Source organism: Mobula birostris, chromosome 18, assembly GCF_030028105.1.
Source record: "Mobula birostris isolate sMobBir1 chromosome 18, sMobBir1.hap1, whole genome shotgun sequence".
NCBI classification, from domain to species: Eukaryota; Metazoa; Chordata; class Chondrichthyes; order Myliobatiformes; family Myliobatidae; genus Mobula; species Mobula birostris.
Genome location: NC_092387.1, coordinates 60,459,289 through 60,478,682, shown reverse-complemented (window position 1 = coordinate 60,478,682; position 19,394 = coordinate 60,459,289). Strand labels below are relative to the sequence as shown.

Below are 19,394 nucleotides of genomic sequence, written 5' to 3'. Positions count from 1 at the left end.
CTCTATAGATGCTGCCTGACTTGCTGAGTTCCTCCAGAATTTTGTGTGTTTCATTCAACATAAACAAACACTTTTCAGTGAGAATTCTGTGCATTGTGTCTGGACTCTGTAGAGAGACACAGGTGAAGTTGTGTTTTAACCTTATAGTTAACATTGTAGAACATCTAAAACCATAGCTAACATCACAAAATCAGAACTCAAGCACCCAAGCATGTAGCTGCCTTGCATTCTTTTTTGAATAAATGCAAAGGCGATTCTCTAGTCAGCCTTTCCTGACCACATGACATTCAGAAGTGCTCAATAGGCAATTAAGTATTCTTGATATAAAAACAGAGATTGTTTCAAGTAGTCATCCAGCCCTAAGCATGTTGAAGAAAGAGGCAGTGTTATGGTTCAGTTGTCAACCTACATTCTAAAAAATATATTTGGCTTGTGCACAGGAAGTTTCCATAAAACAAATATGAAAATAACTTTCTTTATGGAACACACTGGAGGAACTCAGCAGGCCAGGAAGCATCTATGGAGAGGTATGAACACTTGGTGCTTCAGGCCGAGACCCTTCATCAGGACTGGCAAGGAAGAGGTAAGAGGCAGGATAAGAAGGTGTTGGTGGGTGGAGAGGGGAAGGAGTTTTCGGTGGCAGGTAGATTGTAGGGATATGGAGAGCTCTGGTCCCAGTGCAGGTCGTGGGGAGTAGGTTTTGGCATGGACTAGATGGGCCAAATGGCCTGCTTCTATGACTCTATGAGAATCCTCTGGATTTTCAGCATCTGCAGAACCTCTTGTGTTTATAACTTCCTATTGTGAAGCTTGTTGAAAGGTAAACACTGAGCCTGGAGAGAACTCTGGTTATCTTCATGATAGCATGACAGGGCCTCCTGTGTTCAGTACTACATGTCTGTACCAACCCTGGAACGAGTGGATGGCCTCTGGGGCAGAACTGTCGGATACATCCTTTACACAGAGAGTGGTGAGTCTGCCACGGGTGCTGGCAGAGACTTTTAACAAACTCTTAGACAGGCATGTGGATGATAGAAAAACAGACAGCTATGTAGGAGGAAGGGTCTGATTAATCACAGAGTAGATTAGAAGGTCAGCACCACATCATAGGCTGAAGGGCCTGTATTGTGCTCTATATTTAAAGTTAACTAACATAACCTAAGGATGTACTGGGGGCGGCCTGTGAGTGTTGCCACACATTCCGGAACCAATTTGTTTTCAGCACTGAGCTGAGCTAATTTTCAAAAATAAAGTTAAAAGTTCAGAAGTTTTATTGAATAATTTGGTACATTTTCCTTCTGTTGGTGATGGTTGGGGTTTGGACTGGGTCTTTTGATGCAACGTGGTGGTGGTAAATGATCAGTGGGTGTGGGCACTGCTGATTGGGGACAGGAGTAGGCAGGAGAACAGGAAGTGGATCCCAGCCACTTCCTCATCAATACAGCAGCCGCCTGATACAGGGACAGACTGAAGAGCAGACTGTAAACAGCAACCACTTAGCCACCACCTGCCCTGTCAAGCCAGCACCAGTTTAGACACATGCATCCAATAAATACATGGATAAGGGGAATATGGAGTGCTACAGTCTAGGTGTAGGTTGATGGGACTAGGCAGAATAACAGTTCAGCTTGGATTAGACAGGCCGAAGGCTCTGTTTCTGTGTTGTAGTGCTATGTGACAATGACAGGTAAAGCACCACATTAATCAGATTCAAAATTAAAATTAGGAACAAATTCAAGTTATTGTAGTCATTGGCGCGCGCGCACACACGCACACAGACAGACAGACAGACAGACATGCACACACACACGCACACAGACAGACAGACAGACATGCGCACACACACGGGAGATACTGCAGATACTGGAAAACTTGAACAACACACACAAAACGCTGCAGGAACTCAGAAGGTGAGGCAAAATCCATGGAGAGGAAGAAAAAGTCAATGGTGATGGGGTAGCTTACTGTAGTGTGTGATGGGGTAATTATCTGCAGAGTGTGATGGGGTAGTTATCTGCAGAGTGTGATGGGGTAGTTATCTGCAGAGTGGGATGGGGTAGTTATCTGCAGAGTGTGATGTGCTAGTTATCTGCAGAGTGTGACGGGGTAGTTATCTGCAGAGTGTGATGGGGTAGTTATCTGCAGAGTGTGATGTGCTAGTTATCTGCAGTGTATGACGTGCTAGTTATCTGCAGTGTGTGATGTGCTAGTTATCTGCAGTTATCAACACACACAAAACGCTGCAGGAACTCAGAAGGTGAGGCAAAATCTATGGAAAGGAAGAAAAAGTCAATGGTGATGGGGTAGTTTACTGTAGTGTGTGATGGAGTAATTATCTGCAGTGTGTGATGTGCTGGTTATTTGCAGTGTGTGACGTGCTAGTTATCTGCAGTGTGTGACGTGCTAGTTATCTGCAGTGTGTGACGGGGTAGTTATCTGCAGTGTGTGACGTGCTAGTTATCTGCAGTGTGTGACGGGGTAGTTATCTGCAGTGTGTGACGGGGTAGTTATCTGCAGTGTGTGATGTGCTAGTTATCTGCAGTTATCAACACACACAAAACGCTGCAGGAACTCAGAAGGTGAGGCAAAATCTATGGAGAGGAAGAAAAAGTCAATGGTGATGGGGTAGTTTACTGTAGTGTGTGATGGAGTAATTATCTGCAGTGTGTGATGTGCTGGTTATCTGCAGTGTGTGACGTGCTAGTTATCTGCAGTGTGTGACGTGCTAGTTATCTGCAGTGTGTGACGGGGTAGTTATCTGCAGTGTGTGACGTGCTAGTTATCTGCAGTGTGTGACGGGGTAGTTATCTGCAGTGTGTGACGGGGTAGTTATCTGCAGTGTGTGACGGGGTAGTTATCGGCAGTATGTGACGGGGTAGTTATCTGCTGTGTGTGATGTGCCAGTTATGTGCAACCGATGATGGGCCAGTTATCTGCAGATTGCCGTTGGCTAGCTATGTGCAGTGTGTAATGGGCTAGTTATCTGCAAAATACAGTACTGTGCAAAAGTTTTGGGCAAATATAAAAAAAATTTGTAAAGTGAAGATGATTTAAATAATAATGAATTGAAAAAATTGTAAATATCAAAAAAGCCTATACAGAGCTGTAAATGGTAAGAAACTAAATCGAATCAATATTTAGTGCGACCATTCTTTGCCTTTAAAACTGCATCAATTATCTTAAGTGCTCTATTGTGCAGTTTTATCAGAAAATTGGCAGCTAGGTTGTTCCAAGTATCTTGGAGAACTTATTACAGTTCTGCAGACTTTGGCTGTCTTGCTTGCTTCCGTCTCTCCAGCTAATCCCAGACAGCCTCAATGATGTTGAGATCAGGGCTCTTTGGAGGTCATACCATCTAAAACCACATAAAAAACCTAGTGTGCCTAAGATTTTGCAAAGAATGTACGATGTTATCTGCAGAGTGTGATGTGCTAGTTATCTACAGTATGTGATGGGCTAGTTATCTTCAGAGTGCGATGGGCTAGTTAACTGCAGAGTGCGATGGGCTAGTTAACTGCAGTGTGTGATGTGCTAGTTATTTTCAGTGTTTACCCATGATATACTGAGCCAAATCCACTACCTTTTATAGGATTTTTCCATTCAAAGGCATTGGTGTTTCCATTCCAAGCCATGACACAGCCAGACAATATAACTCTCCACTACGCGTCTATAATCTCTGACAGGAAATGATAAAGTAGTAGTAATGGGTGGTGTGGAGTGTGGATTAGTGGGGTGGAGGTGTTGTTCACTCTTCCTGCTTGGGGAAAGTAACTGTTTTTGAGTCTGATCGTCCTGATGTGGATGCTACGTAGCCTCCTCCCTGATGGGAGTGGGACAAACAGTCCATGAGCAGGATGGGTGGAATCCTTCACGATGTTACTGGCACCTTTCTGTATATATGTCTTTGATGGTGGCTAGGCTGGTGCCGGGGATACGTTGGCAGTTTTGGCTACCTGTTATAGAGCCATCTTGTCCGCCCGCCGCAGTGCATTGCAGTGATGCAGTGTGCAGGGTGCTCTCTCCTGCACATCTATAGAAGGCCATGAGCATAGATATGCATAATCCAGCTCTTGTCAGCATACTCAGAAAGTGGAGGCATTGGTGAGCTCTCCTGATTGCATAGAATGTGCTTCGGGACCATGAGAGGTTGTCTGAGATGTGCCCTCCCAGGAGTTTGGAACTCCTCCCAGTTTCCACTGTTGTTCCACCGATGTAAAAAAGGGGTGTGAGTGGTGCTGGTTCTCTTGAAGTCGATAACCGTCCCTTTTATCCTGTTGACACTGTGTCATCGGCCAAATGACAATGTGATGACTTGGGTGTTTAACTGTGCAGTCCTGTGTAGAGTATACAGCAAGTGGCTCAGCTCACAGATCTGGGAGGCACCTGTGTTGAAGATGATGAGGAGGGAGGAGTGGTTGTGCATCATGACTATTTGAGGTCTGTTGGTTAGGAAGTCCGACACCCAGTTGCACAGTGCTGTATTTTGACCGAGGAGTAGGAGTTTATTCACCAAGATTGACACTGAGCTCTTCAAGAGAACTCGCACCACTCACACCCCTATTTACATTGGTGGGACAATAGTGGAAACTGGGAGCAGTTTCAGACTCCTGGGAGTACATATCTGGTGTTGAGTGCTGAACTGAAATCCAGAAACAACAGCCTGATGTAGGTGTCTTTTTTCCTAGCTGTGTCAGGTCCGGGTGCATGATTATGACACGTAGTCCTCTTTTATTGTCATTTAGTAATGCATGCATTAAGAAATGATACATTATTTCCTGCAGTGTGATATCACAAAACACAGGACAAACCAAGACTGAAAAAACTGACAAAACCACATAATCATAACATATAGTTTCAAACAGTGTAACAATACCATAACTTGATGAGGAAGTCCATGAGCACAGTAAAGTTCAAAGTTTCTCAAATGGCCCACATCTCACGCAGACGGGAGAAGGAAGAAAAACTCTCCCTGCCATGCCGACCACAATTCGACTCTGAGTCATCTGAAAACTTCGAGCTCTGATCAGCCGTCCAACACCGAGTACTGAGCGCCATCTCTGTCCGAACGATTCGACCTCTTTCTCGGTCGCCAAAAGCAGGCAAGGCCGGGGATTTTGAGGCCTACCCTCCGAAAGATTTCCAACCACGCGGTTAACGACAGCAGCGAACAAGCGTTTCAGAAATTTCTCCAAATGTTCCTCTGTGCTCTCATGTCCATTCTCCATCAAATCAGAATTGTCCATGGGCCCTATTTAACAGATACGATATCATTTTTCACCAGAGGGTTGCACACACGCAGGCTCCACCATCTTCTCCTCCCGCTCATCCAGCCCATCCAGACAGATCCAGCATGGCATCTGTCATTGAGCAGTTCTGTCGGAAAGCATATTGGTGAGCGGCCAGTGCAGCAGCAATGGAGTTTTTGATATGTGTCACTACCAGCTGTACAAAGAACGTCATGGCGATTGGTGTCAGTGCCATTGGTCAGTAGTCATTTCATTCTGAAGGTGTAGAGTTCTTTGGCACAGAGGTGATGTGGCTGATTTGAAGCATGTGGGGACAGTAGTCTGGGTGAGTGAGGTGTTGATGATATCCGCAAAGGTGTCAGTGAGCTGGCGTGCACATTCCCTGTGTACTTATCCTGGGATGTTGTCTAGCCTGGCCACCTTACGCTGCAGAACGCTTCTCTCATCTGCTGCTGGTACAGACAGTCGCTGTTCACCAGGGAGGGGAATAACATTCATGGCTAGCCTTCTGTCACATGCTCTGAAGCATGCATAAAAGTACTAGAGGACATGCATTTCAGGTGAGAGGGGACTGTTCAATGGAGATGCAGATCTGTGGGACAAGTTTTCTTAGTGGTGGGTGCCTGGGGTGAAGCAGGTAGCAGATACAACAGAGATGTCTAATAGGCACATGGCAGAGTTAGGATGGCGCTAAATGGCGTCTCCTTTGCTTGCATCGTTGGAAACAGCTCTATTTCCATCTTTAATATCTCTATTTTTCCCTTTCAGGGTTCTTTTGAAGACCCTGACCTGGAGTTACACGCTGACTTCAGTTCTTTGTGGGAATGGGACCTGTTCTCGGGGTTTCGGAATTGGCCATTGTTCGGCATGCCAAGGGTTCGGCCTGAGAGTTCGGCTTGGATTTGGAAGGCTAAGATCTCGGGGCTCTGGAGTCGGGCAGATTGAGGGCCGGTGTCATGGCAAGGAGACCCGTGTGTCCTCAGGGGAGTCAGAAGATCTACTGCTGCTGTATGCCCGAAGACCCGGGATCTTTGCGATCTTCACGCTTGAGTGCTTGGTGGTGGTGAGGATGCTTGCTTTTTTTTTGCCAATTGGGGGGGGAGGAGGGATTGTTGCTTGGTGCCACTTACACGTGGGAGGGGGGAGCTGGGGGTGGAATTTGGGGTTCTCACGTTTAACTGTCATTCATTCTTTGGGGGCACTCCTCTGTCTTCATGGATGTTTGCGAAGAAAAAGCATTTCAGGATGTATATTTTATACATTTCTCTGACAGTAAACTGGACCTTTGCACCTTTGAATCTTTGAAAATTCAGGGAATGATGGGATATGGACCATGTTCAGGCAGAAGAAATTTAGTTTTATTGGCATCATGTTCAGTACAGACATTATAGGCCAAAGGGTCTGTTACTGTACTGTCTGAGTTGCTGCCCTCAGAGGCACTGCTGGGTCCTGATGATCTCGGAGACATTATCAAAATTCTGAGGTTGATGGATTGGACTGTAGCTCAAACTAACTGTAGTTCATATTGGCCTCTTTTAGTTCTGTATTGTTTTCGTGTTCTTGCCCATTCTTTCTTGTTGCCAATTGGCGGGCTGGGGGTTTGGGTTATCTGTTAGTTTCTGTGCGAGGGAGGGGTTAGGGTTTGCAAGTTTTTGTTTCTTTTTCCTCTTGTTTGGGTGGTATTGATGTCTTTCTTTCAACCACTATGGCTTTCTGGAGAAGACAAATCTCGGAGTTGTATTCTGCATGCATACTTTGATAATAAATAGAACCTTCGAACCTTTGTTCTATGTAAAATTAAAGGAAAGTGATCTTTAATACTTGGCTGCCTACAGCATGGAAATGGTTAACAGTCCTTTGTTTTTCCTGGCAGGAGTGAGCTGGGTCGGCACAGAGTTCCCCTTCTTTACTCCACCCAGAGAATAGGTCCAACACCATTGTATGTCTCAGGAAATGGCAGCATTTTAACTCCAGCCACCCTGTCAGTCTGGAATGGGATGGGCTCCCTGCAGAAATGCACCTCGCACAATGATCTGATTACTGTTGCTCTGATACCAGTTAAATAACAACACACGTTGCCTCCCTCACTTCCCCAAAGTAGTTGCATCAGGCTAGGGTACAGTTCTCTGAGTGACAGCTTCCCTCTGGTGGTTCATCACAATGAGTTTTCCTGCGGCAACCCCAGAGGATTAACGTGCGATGCTATTCCAACTCAGTTTGACCTCAACTATAAAGTCAGACACTCCTCTCTGCTATTCTCAAGGATCAAGGATCAACTTTATTCACCATATACATTTATAAAGTATTTATTAGAAATTTGCTGTGGTGTGTTGGTGTGACATGTGATAAAAAAAACAACATTCAACAATTATAAAGAATAGAGAATTATATGAAAAATAAAGTTGGAAGATGAAGTATGGATATGGAATAAAATCACATAAAAATATAAATACCAGCATATACAGTACTGTGCAAAATTCTTCGGCACATACAGTATATATAGCTAGGGTGCCTAAGAGTTTTGCACAGTACTGTAGTAATTTTTTGTATTGCACTGTACTGCTGCTACAAAAGAAAAAAACAAATTTCATCATGTATGTGAGTGATGATAAACCTGATTCAGATATGGGTGTCCATTGTGGACTGAGAGCAGGAATGGGGCAAGGAGAGGGGAATCATGGTTGGGAAAAGGGGAAGGGAGAGGGGGGAAGAGTGAGAAGCTCCACTGTAGTCAATAAACCAATTATTTGGAATCAAATGACCTTGCCTGGTGTCTCAGGGCTGGGTGTGTTTGCATCCACGCCAACCCCCCACCCCTGGCCCTCCTCCTCTGTCATCCCTCCCACAGCACTCCACCCTCACCAATCCCAACCTCCTTTGTTCCCACCAGATTTACAAACTCACTCTCGGCTTCACATTGACAAATACAGTAGGTACTGTAGGTCTTAGGCACCCCAGCTATATATATGTCCCTAAGGCTTTTGCATGGTATTGTATTTACAATGTAAGTAGCATTATTTAAAAATGGTTTAAAGTGTTTACAGTGCAGTGACAGGGGTAATAGATAGAGGAGAGTGGGGAGACTAACAACAAGGTTGATTAGGTTAATTGCCTGGGGGGAAGAAACTTTTAAGATGGCATGAAGTTTGTGTTTTAATAGCCCCATAGCACTTTCCAGAAGGGAGCTTTTGGAAAAGGCTTTTTAAAATTTTATCTGTGTTATTTTTATTTAGAGGTAAAGACAGTAACAGGTCCTCCTGGCCCAATGAGCCTGCACTGCCCAGTTTCACCCATGTGATCGATTAACCTCCTATTCCGTATGTCTTCAGAACATGGACTGATACCAGAGCGCCCAGAGGAAACCCATTCGGTCATGGGGAGAACATACAAACAGTGGTGGAAACCGAGCCCAGGTCGCTGGTGTGGTAAAAGCATTACTCTAACCACCACACCACCATGTCCTTTTCAGGATGGGTAGTGTCCATAATCATTTTTTCTGCCTGTTTCTTTTTCCTCCGAGCCTTCCAGCCCATTGACAACAGACAAATTCTACCACGACAACACCCCAGTACACTGCAAGGGTTAAGGTTGAGATCACCTTGGGTATTGTGATTGCAGGTTGGTGGGTTCAATTCACACAGAAGCCCCTTTAAAACACTAGTATATAAGCAGCCAAAAGAGAAAGGAATCCTCTCAACATAATTAAAACTAGCATAATTAAAATTTTAATTAAGACCATTTATATAGTCATGAGGGATTACTTCACAGCATACAAACTGTTGACTTACTTGTTGCTTTTGCAGCAGTAATCCATATCCTGATGCAAAGGCTTGATGGTGTTTGCTTTGACTGAATGGATTTAGTAATGAGAGAGTTCCATTAAGTGTCCATTAAAGTACAAAATAAGGTTGCTTCTTCTGACCTGATCCCACAACCCCAGCGTTTGAACATTTCTGTTCTCCATCTGCAGGAGCTGCCCCATGCCCTGCAACGATGTTAAAGACCCTCCTATGATTACACAGAGAGAGAAAGTAAAGTGTTTTAGAGGGAGACACATAAAAGCCAATTGTCATTAGAACATTTCAGAATCAGGTTTAATATTACTGGCATATGTTATGAAATTTGTAGTCTTTGCAGCAGCAGTACATTGCAATGCAAACTAATAGAAAAAAGACTGAATTACAGTAAGTACATATATGTATATTAAATAGTTAAATAAAATAAGTAGAACAAAAACAGAAATAAAAAAGTAGTGAGATAGTGTTCATGGGTTCAATGTCCATTCGGAAACCGGATGGCAGAGGGGAAGAAGTTGTTCTTTCTTCCCAAAGTGGCAGGGTCAAGTGACACTGAACGTCTAGTAATGAGATCCAGAAGCACAAGAGGGATAGTTTTCCCACTGCCCACATAATTACACACGTCCCAAAAATTGCGTGACTCAGTGGGCACCTAAAACCCCTTTTATCAACTTTTTACCCTCAATTTAACACAATAGATTCTGACCATCCATAATATCTGCAGGAGGTGGTGCCTCGAAGAGGCAACGTCCATCGTCGAAGATCCCCACTGTCAGAGCCATGCCATCTTCTCACAGCTCCATCAGGCAGGAGGTTTAGCAGCCTGAATTCCCACACTGCCAGGTTCAGGAGAAGCTCATTTCCTTCAACTATTCGGTTCTTGAACTGACCCATGCAACCCTCTTCACCACAGTTTAGCAACACCGTGACCACTTCGATTACTTTGCGCCAAAATGGACTCTTCATTTTTGTTTTGGTTGTGTTCTCTCTTGTAAAATTGTGTATAAGTTATGTTTAATTTATATTTTTCTCATGAATGCTATTTTAATAATGCCGTGTGCCTGTAATGCTACTTTAATAATGCTATGTGCCTGTAACATGTTCTCTCTTGTAAAACTTATGTATAAATTATGTTTAATTTATATTTTTCTCATGAATGCTACTTAAATAATGCCGTTTGCCCGTAACGCTGCTGCAAGTAAACCTTTCATCGTACCCATGCGTACATGAATATTTGCATACAATACTCACTCAACCTTGACTTAGAGATTTCACTAGAAATATCACTGCAAGGAAGTTTGGGCAATGGGGTCAATGGGAAAATGATTATAAATGGTGCCATTTTATAATTACACCATGCTTATTAAGAGGTTCCTTAAGGTTGTTATAGCCAGGGTGTGGGTGTAGTGAGGATGAACTCCCACTACCTATTAAATGCTCCCAGTGGTGTACGTCTCACACAGCATCTGCCAGCCGAGTCCAGTTCCTGGCCTTCAAGTGTGGCTTAGCCTCTAAGCCTGGTGGAACTGTTTCTACTGACAGGAGAAGAGGCAAAGGTGGGTTACTGGCGCCTTAAAACAAGCAATTTTGGGCAGACGCAGCTCATCAGCTGTGGTTGGCAGCTCATCTAGTAGAAGGGAAATTCTGATTTTAAACCTCTGCTGCCTTGTGGCTATACTCACTCATAGGCCTTGGGAGTAAACCCGGAGGAACAATCCGGAGCTGGAGTCCCTAAGGCAGTCCTACGCTGAGTTCAACGCTGACCGGCAACTCCTGCGACGTCGCTGGTGCCGAACTCTTTCAGTCTCTGGATTCCTTTGGACACATCAGCTGCGTGGAGAGGGTGAGCCTGCTGTACGGGCAGCAACTTGCTCTCCATATTGTACTGCCCTGGCTTGCGTATCACGTAGGCAGCTGGGACGCAAATCCATAGTCGACCCCAACCAACTGAGGCCTCGTTTATTGAGAACACAAGAAAATAGGAGCAGAAATAGGCCACTCAGCCCCTCAGTCCTGCCCCACCATTCAGTACGATCATGGCTGATCTGCCCCAGGCCTCATCTCCCCCTCTGCGCCAGTTCCCCATAGCCTTCAGTTCCTGATCTTTCAAAAATGTATCTACTTACTCTTTCAGAGAGGAAGTAGTTGCCTCATCCAAAATGATCCAACCTCCACAGCCCTCTAGAGTGAGGGATTCCAGAAATTCACCACCCTCCATGTTCAAATTGTTGCCGTAGTGATCAGGGTTGTGCTGGTTGGTTCAAGAACCGAATGGTTGACAGGAAGGAGATGCTCCTGAATCTGGTGATGTGGGACTTCAGGCTTCTGTATCTCTTGCCCGACAGTAGCTGTGAAAAGGTGGCATAGCCTGGATGGTGGGGATCGTTGATGATCTATGTTGCTTTCTTGAAGCAGTGCTTCCTGTAGATACCAATGTAGGGAGAATGGAAAAGGTGAGGGTTGGGTTAGTGTAAGTGCGTGGTTAATGGCCGGCACAGATTTGATGGGCTGAAGGGCCCGTTTCCATGCCCAGTCTCTCTATGAGTCAGAATCACAATCAGAATCATTTTTATTATCACTGACATATGTTGTGAAATCTGTTGTTTTGCGGCAGCAGTGCAGTGTAAGACATTTACAAAATTACCATAAGTTACAGCAAAACAAATAGTGCAAAGGAGGAATGGTGAGGTAGTGTTAATGGACTCGGGAAGCTGCTGCTAAAACACTGAGTGCACGTCTTCAGGCTCCAGTACCTCCTCCCTCATGGCAATAATGAGAAGAGGGCATGTCCCAGGTGGTGAAGATCCTTAATGATGGATGCCGACTTCTTGTGGCACGACGCTTTGAAGATGCCTTCGATGGGGGTGGTCGAGCCCTTGATGGAACTACTGAGTTTGCACCCCGCTGCAGCTTCTTGCGATCCTGGGCAGTGGAGCCCCAGTACCAGACAGTGATACAACCAGTCCGAACGTTGACCTGCGGAAAGTTGCTGGAGTATTTGGTGACATACCAAAACTCCTCACGCACAAGAAATGACTTTGAAATGAATGATGAACTTAAGTACCATAAACAATTTTATAAAACTTTGGATAGGCTACATGTTGCAACTTTATAAAACTTTGGATAGGCCTGATCTGGAGTATTACATACAGATCTGCTTGCCCCACTATTGGAAGAATGTTGAGGCTTTGGGGAGGGTGCAGATGAGGTTTACCAGAATGCTGCTTCGTTTAGAGGGCTTGTGCTATCATGAGGGGCTGGACAAAGTTGGGTTGTTTTCTCTGGAGCGCTGAAGGCTGACGGGAGATCTGGTAGAGGTTTATAAGATTATGGGTGGACAGAGAGTATCTGTTTCCCAGGGTGGAAGTGTCTAATACTGGAGGGCATGCATTGAAGGTGAGGGGGGGTAGGTTCAAGGTGAATGTGAGGGATAAGTTTTTTATTCAGAGAGTTGTGGACGCCTGGAATGCACTGCCTGGTTGGTGGCAGAGGCAAATACATTGGAGGGTTTGAATAGGCACATGGATGTAAGGAAGATGGAGGGATATGGACATGATGTAGGTAGGAGGGATCAGGGTTTGGGTGTTTTTTGATTTGCTTTTTAGCTGGTTTGGCACAACACTGTGGGTCGAATAGCCAGTTACTATGCTGTACCATTCTATGTTCTTGTCAGGGAACTGAAATGAGGACCCAGTCGCAGACCAAGTACCGTGCGCACTGTGATATTTACTGAGTAGCAAATGCAGAGGGGCAACAAAGTCAGCATCAATGTTCAGGTGGAGATCAGAAATTCCACAGAAATCCCAAAACCAGAATCGAGAAACATGCAGAGTTGATATTCAGACGGACAAAGTTCAGATACAAATGCTGGAAAGGCTCAGGAAGACTCACTGGCAGAATCTGGCAACAAACAGGTGAAAACACAGGACTGAAATACACTGAGCAATAAACAGAGAGGCAGATGATAGGTGGAGCACAATGAGACACAGGTGGCAGCAATACAGGTAATACTGGGAAATAGGTGAGAGACAGAGTACTCAGCAATACAGGGGCAGGGACAGGAGCACATGGCAATACAAAACCTCAGACTGACGGCTAGGGGGAAAACACACAAAAAGACAAAGTTCAACTGGAGATACTGACAGTTCTAAACAGCAATTAATCAGTGATTCTGGATTAGCTGAGGGATAATTTCCTTCAAATAACGTCTTTGCAATCCTGCAAAATTGGCAAAGGTTACTAAGTGTCTCAATAAAGGACAACATGTCCTACATTGAAGCCTCAGCCAAGGGAAGCCAGAGCAACAGAGGTCAGAGCTGACCCTGGTTCCTGGAGCCGTGGTGGAGTGGCTTTACTGGTTGCACTGCCCTACTTGTGCTGAGACAACCGATCCACTCGGGATTTCGCAGCCCATCCGATCGGCAGACAAACCCATTGTCAGCACGTCTATCTAATGTGAGCCTCCGCTTGTTTTCTGTGTTTAATGATTGCAGAAAGCTGATAATCACGTTTTCATACAAATGTCCCCTTTGAGAACAATGTTCTGAGCCTTGTGAAATAACAGAGAAAGCTATGTGTATTCAATTGGGCCCAGAAGAGAGATTACCAATCAGGAAATTGGAAAATAACATTCCTGTGCAGAATAAACAGTGATCACAATCTAACTCCCAGCTGCATCGGCTGGTACATAAACTTTAGGCTCGAAGCAATTGGTTCATTTTTTTTTATTTTTCTGAGCATTGATTCAAGGGAAAATAATTGCCAAATGTTCCCATGGGCTACTTCTCAATTAAAATATTGCATTGCTGCTCATTCTGCAGATCAGTCCCTGATAACAAACGGAAACTCATTATCAATAAACATTGGCACAGTTTTAAAAATGGCATGGGTTGCCCATCCAGAGACACAGCAGTTTCCACAGATGCTGGAAATCCAGAGCAACACACACAAAATGCTGGAGGAATAAACAGTCGACATTTCAGGCTGAAACACTTCATCAGGAAGGGGGCAGAAGCCAGAATAAGAAGGTGGGAGAGGAGGTGGTGGAGTACAAGCTGGCAGGTGATAGGTGAGACCGGGGGAAGGTGGGTGGGGGAGTAAGGAGATGAGAGGTGGGAGGTGGGAGGCTGAAGAAGAAGGAAGCTGATAGGAGGGGAGAGTGGACCATGGGAGAAAGGGAAGGAGGAGGTGCACCGGAAGAAGGTGATGGGCAGGTGAGGAGAAGAGAAAGTTTGAAATCAAATGAAATATCTTTATTGTCATTGCATAATACAATTTGTCATGCACCAATGCGGCGAAAATGAGTTTGCAACTCCCATACTCAAAGCTATAAAACAACAAATAAAATAAATAATAAATCAAATCAGGTAACCAGCCAGTACAAGCAATGTCCAGCAGTACAAAAGCGAAAACAACAGGAATTCTGCAGATGCTGGAAATTCAAGCAACACACATCAAAGTTGCTGGTGAACGCAGCAGGCCAGGCAGCATCTCTAGGAAGAGGTACAGTTGACGTTTCAGGCCGAGACCCTTCGTCAGGACAAAAGCGAAACTCAGATGCGTGACAGCCAGAAAACCAATATTAAAGTAGCAATATAACACATTTATGGATGATGCTTGATCGATTGGTTCAGAGCAATTATAGCTCTGGGGAAAAAGCTGTTTTTCAGTCTGGAAGTGCGGGCATAGAAAATCTTATAACGTCTGTCAGATGGAAGAAGTTCAAACAGTTGGTTGCATGGGTGTATATTGTCCTTACAGATGCTTGTAGCTTTCCTTAGGCAGCGAGAGCTGTAGGTGTCCCCCAGGGCTGGGAACTGTGTCCCGATGATCTTCTGTGCGCTAGAGACGACCCACTGAAGTGCTTTCCTATCAGCTGCTGTACAACTGAGATACCACACAGAGATGCAGTATGTTAAGATGCTCTCTATGGTGCAGCGGTAAAAGATCACCAGCATCTGTTCATGTAGACCAGCTCTCTTCAGCGTCCTGAGGAAAAACAAGCATCGCTGTGCTTTCTTAACTATTGTTGTGGTGTTAGTGGACCATGTAAGGTCTTCTGAGATGTGTATTCCCAGAAACCTGAAACTGGACACTCTCTCCACTATGTCTCTGTTACTGTAGACTGGAGCGTACTCGTCATCCCGTGACTTTCCAAAGTTGATAATTAACTCCTTAGTCTTTGCTGTATTAAGAGACAAGTTGTTCCCTGAGCACCAGCTCACTAAGTTCTGTACCTCTGGGTGAAAGGGTAACCAGAATGGGAAACGGAAAAAGAGAGAAGGAAGGAGGGAGAGAAATGAACAGAAGTTGGACAAATTGGTTGGGGTAGCATCCATTGATGAGGAGAGCCAGAAGCTGTGGGTTCAAGTCCCAGTCTGGAGCTGACCAGACCAGGTTAACCCTACTGAGGGTGGGAGTCGTCGACGGAAGTGTGCTGCCTTTTAGTCAGGTGGCAATAAAAGATCCCACAGCACCTTGCCGAGGAAGACTTGATAGAGATTCAGCGAGGCAGAGATAGGCAACCAGCATCTTTCACCCAGGGTCAAAATGTTTAATACCAGAAGGCAAGCAATTAAGGTAAGGGAGTAAAGTTCAAAGGAGATGTGCAGGGCGAGTTTTTTACACAGAGTGTGGTAGGTGCTCATAAGGCTTTGCTGGGTTTGGTGGTGTGCCAGATACAATAGAGGTGTTTAAGAGGCTTGTGGACAGGAACATGGATGTGCAAAGAATGGAGGGATGTGAACATTGTGTCAGCAGAAGGGATTAGTTTAATTGGAAATCTAATTATTAGTTTAATTAGATCAGCACAACTTTTCGGCTTTTTGCGATTTGTAGGAATGGCTTTGGGAACAGAGGGGGAGGTCAGTGGTCAGGGTAGAGTTTAGGGACAGGGACGTAGGGGAATTTGAAGACAGGCTGGATCTGAATAAATCTGAATCTGAATCCAGAAACCTGAAACAAATCCAACAAGGGTCTGTTCCTGTGATCTAAAAGCAGTTCTCCTTGTTGACCTAAGATAAAGACAGAAGATTAAAGAAGTTCAATCCAAAGCATTAAATATCATTCTCTCCACAAATGTTGCCTGACCTGGTGAGTTTTCCAGCACTTTCTGTCTTATTTCAGATTGACAGCATCTTTGGTACTTTTTAAATTTTCTTTCATTTCCTTTTGGCTTGTTCAGTATTTATTCTTATTTCATTATCAGATAGAAGGTCATTCACTCCTACCCTCACCCCTATTCCCCATAAAACTATCCTCTCGGACATACCCATCAACTCCTTTTACTTCTCCCATCACCCACCTACACCTAATGAATATAAAAATATTCATGTTGCTTAGCAACCACACTTGCTCATTTTCTATCTGCTAGAAATACTCTTTTAGCTTTCGTCAATCTCCCATTGTGTATTTGCTCACAGAAGCAGCAGTTATTCCGTGACCCAGCGGGAAGAGCTGCTGTCTCACAGTCCCAGATAACCCCGACACTGGGCCCAGAGCAGGGTCACAACAACGATCCTGGAGCGCTTGGTGGCTGTGGGACTGTACTCTCTGGAGCACAGAAGGATGAGGGGAGATCTTATTGAAACCTAGTGAATATTGAAAGGCCTCGAACAGATCTGGAGAAGATGATTCTAATAGTGGGAGCGTTTAGGACCAGAGGGCACAACCTCAGAATAGAAGGACGTCCCTTTAGAACATAGATGAGGAGAAATTTCCAGAGGGTGGTGAATCTGTGGAATCCATTGTCTCAGACAGCTGTGGAAGCCAAGTCATTGGGTATATTTAAAGCCTAGGTTCTTGATTAGTAAGGGTTATTTCATTATGAAATGGAAGGGTATTTGTACCCATCCCCACCCCTATTTCCCCATAAGTCTATCCTCACATACTCCTTTTGCTTCTCCCATCGCCCATCTACACAATGAACATAAAAAAATTCATAAAGTTAGTAAGGTTATGGGGCGAAGGCAGGAGAATGGGGTTGGGACGAAAAATAAATCGACCATGATGGAATGATGCAGCAGACTCTGCTCCTGTATCTTCTTGTCTTATGGTTTTGGGTGCTGTCCACTGGGACTCATGTATTCTCTCTGTGACTACATGGGTTTCTTCTGGGTGATCAATTCCCTCCCACACCCCGAAGATGTCATAGTCATTGTGTAATGCATCAAGAAAACAGGCCCTTTGGCCCAACAGTTTCATGCAAACCAAGATTCCTATCAAGGCTAGTCCCATTTCCCTACTTTTGGTCCAAATCCCTCTAAAAATTTCATGTAGCTGTCCAAGTCTATTTTAAATGTCGTTAATGTACCTGCTCGAACCATTTCCTCTGGCAGCTCGTTCCACACATTGAAAATGTTGCCCATTGGGTTCCTATAAAATCTCTCCCTACTCACCTTAAACCTGTGCCCTCTAACTCTGGATACCCCAGCTCTGGGGAAAAGACTACATATTCATCCTATCTGTGCCTTCAAGATTTTGTACACCTCTATAAAATGACTCGACATTCTCTCATGGTCCAAAGAATAAAGTCCTAATCTGTTCAACCTCCTTCTATTTCTCAAACCCATGAGTCCCAGCATTATCTTTGTAAATCTTCTCTGCACTCTTTCCAAGTTAATGGCATTTTTCCTGTAGCAGGCTAACCAAAACTGAACACGATGTTCCACGTGTGAATTAACTGGTCACTATAAATTGCACTTAGTGAGGAGATGAGTGGCAGAACCTGAGCTTAGTTGATGGGAAATAAAGACCAGACATTATGCTTCCTCAGTATAAATTCTCTCTCCACAGCAGGCTCTGACGTGCACTGAAATTACCCAGCAAGGCTGAAGATAATGTACTCAGTGCGGGTCCTGCAGGGCTTTCTAACCTTTCCTATACAGTTTCCCTGTGATCGTGTGGGTTTCCTCTGGGCGTTTCAATTTTCTCCCACATTCCAAAGATGTACAGGGTGTGGTTAGTGGGTTGTGGGTGCGCCAGAAGCAGGGTGACACCTGTGGGCTGCCCCCAGCACATCTTCAGATTGTGATGGTCGGGACGCAATTTCATTGCATGTTTCGATGTACGTGTGTCAAATAATGCTGACCTTTCTGGTTTTCTATCTTAGAACTTTATGAGAAAGGACACATTTTTGAAGGACCAGATTCAAAAGAATGATCATATATCACATTACCTGTGGTAGGTGAACACGAAAGGACCAACACACAAAAGGTGCCTGAATCGGGAGAAGATGGCGGTGTGACGGCAGCGCGCGCGGCCTCTCCGGTGATGAATATCCGTTACCTGTCAGGTAGGGTGCCGTGCACAATCCTGATTCGATGGAGACAGACGTGAGTGCACAGTGGAACATCTGGAAAGCTTCTGAAATGTCTGCTTCGCTGCCGCTGCTACTGTGTGGTAACCGGAACCTCTGGAGCTGAAGGCCCCGAAGTCCTCGGCTTTGCATGCTTCAGCGGCCGGGGAGAGGTCAAGGGCGCTCGGCAGAGGATGGCGCTCGGGAGGCTGTATCGGAGAGGCTGCTCGGAAGCTCGGAGTTTTCAGACAGATGGACTCAGAGTCGGCCGGGGTCAGCTGCTTCCAAGGCATCGGCAAGTTGACGGTGCCTGGAGGTTTATGGCAGGGAATTTCTCCCTTTTGCCGCCGCTATCGGGGACTCGGGAGTCGATCGACTCGGGGGCTTTGAGACTATTTTTTTTACTGTGTCTATGGACTGTTCTTCATCAAATTATGGTATTGCTTTGCACTGCTGTAACTATATGTTATAATTATGTGGTTTTGTCAGTGTTAGTCTTTGGTCTGTCTTGTTTTCTGTGATGTCACGCTGGAGAAACATTGTATCATTTCTTAATGCATGTATGCATTTCTAAATGACAATAAAAGAGGACTGAGTGTTCTCATAATCTAAATTCTGGGGGATCACAGCAGATCAGACAGCATTTATGGAGGGGAATAAACACTCGACATTTCGGCTTGAGTCCCTGATCCAGGTTCTACATCAACAGAATTTCTTGTGTTACAGAAGGATCAAAATGCTCAGATATTTAACTGTACAGAACTCTCAAGTACATATATTTGAGCGTGGTGCAGTTCTGTGCATTGTCACTTATTTGCATATCATGCAGGTTGGCAAATCATGAATATTTAATATTTTCAAGTACAAATTTTGCCTTTTGATGTGTTACATTTGGTTGTCTTTCAAGATCAGCATAGAAGGAGAATTGTCTGAGATGTTGCAAAATGCTGTGTGGGTGTAGGAAATTACGCATAACCCTTGTGCTACCAGGGAACACAAGGAAAGCCTTCTACACAAGCCTTCTACGAGCTGCAGGAGCTAAAGATTACATCTCCT

The 19,394-nt window shown here is 44.8% G+C and overlaps 1 long non-coding RNA gene across 1 annotated transcript; it reads left to right on the top strand.

Moving 5' to 3' along the window:
• The first annotated feature begins 376 nt into the window (after positions 1 to 376).
• LOC140212161 (uncharacterized) lies at positions 377 to 18,866 on the top strand. Its single transcript, XR_011889659.1, has 3 exons — positions 377 to 583; positions 6,015 to 6,309; positions 18,153 to 18,866. It is a non-coding gene; the product is annotated as an uncharacterized lncRNA (long non-coding RNA).
• Positions 18,867 to 19,394: the final 528 nt, after the last annotated feature.